Here is a 1,347-nt window from a genome sequence, read left to right on the forward strand (position 1 = left end):
GTCTGATGTGCACCAAACCAACTGGGCATTACGGATATCAGGGTACCAAAACCATCTGGGTTCTGGAGACATGTTGGCACGGGTTGGCACCTGGACAACTGGGCATGAAAACCAAATACGACTATAATAAGCAAACCTGGCAACACTGTCCAACTGATGTCATCAGACCACAGACTAACAAGTTTTAAGCAGTTAGAAGTAGTTTGTTTGGTGGAGAGCCACCTTTATAGCCTAGTTCCAGACCCTGAATCACTAGCCACACCCCTTTATAATGGAGTGAAACGAAATGTCAAATCAGGCTGAGTGTCATTTTTATAAAAAATATAAAAAAAAATGAGTAGCCTACTGTTAAAGAAAATAGTGGGGAGTAAAAAAATAATAATTGAACCACCTAGCATTTTAGCAACTTAAACAATTTGTACATGACAATTTGTTCTGACTCCCATTTAATCTGACACACCCTCTAATCCAAATATGGCCAATGGCCAAATCCACCATGGCTGTCATGTTTCAAAACATGAGTCTATAAACAATTAGGTGTAGGGGAGAGCGGGGTAAACTGAGACACTTTTTACATTTGCTCCCCTCTAGACAAACTAAAAGATATATCTGTAAAAATGTGCACATTTCCCAGTAATTTGGGATGTTTCCTAACAATGGAAATTATCAGAATGTATTCAAGACAAAAGGCAGTGAAAATATGATTAAAAAAAGGTTGTCTTGTGTCTCAGTTTACCCCAGCACTGGTCAACTGAGACAGACCAGAGAAAAAAAAACACAAAAACCTGGTTAACCAGGTTAAATATGCACAATACAAAGATTTACACAGCAGACATTCTTTTAATAGGGTTTGTCCTGTCATTTCCACCCATGTGTCAAATAATGTGACACATGGGCAGAAAGAAAAGTCCCTATAAAAATGTATAGAAGGGTTTACCAAACTTTCCTCAGTTTATCCTAAAGCAATTTTTCCTGTAGAATACATTTCTGCAAAGTATATTGTTGTATTGTGCATAACTAATGAGATAATTCGCATATTTAGTCAAATTTAATCAAATATGCTAATTATCTCATTAATTATGCACAATATATATCAGAAATGGATTCTACAGGTAAAAATACATAAGAATCAACTGAGAAAGTTTGGTACATCCTTTAATTGGGTTTTTACAGCTTTCTCCCCGTCTATCATGTTGGGATAACAAGGCCTGCATCAATTTGTTTTGACACAACAGCTGATTATGTTGACAGCAAGAAAACTTACTTTTACTTGCAAAAAACATTTTTGTGAAAAAAGCATGTTTTCTACCGCACTATCAGGTTCTTCATGGCAAGGGGGAAATTCGA

The sequence above is a fragment of the Nannobrachium achirus genome, assembly GCF_963921795.1.
Source record: "Nannobrachium achirus genome assembly, chromosome: 4".
Lineage (NCBI taxonomy): Eukaryota > Metazoa > Chordata > Actinopteri > Myctophiformes > Myctophidae > Nannobrachium > Nannobrachium achirus.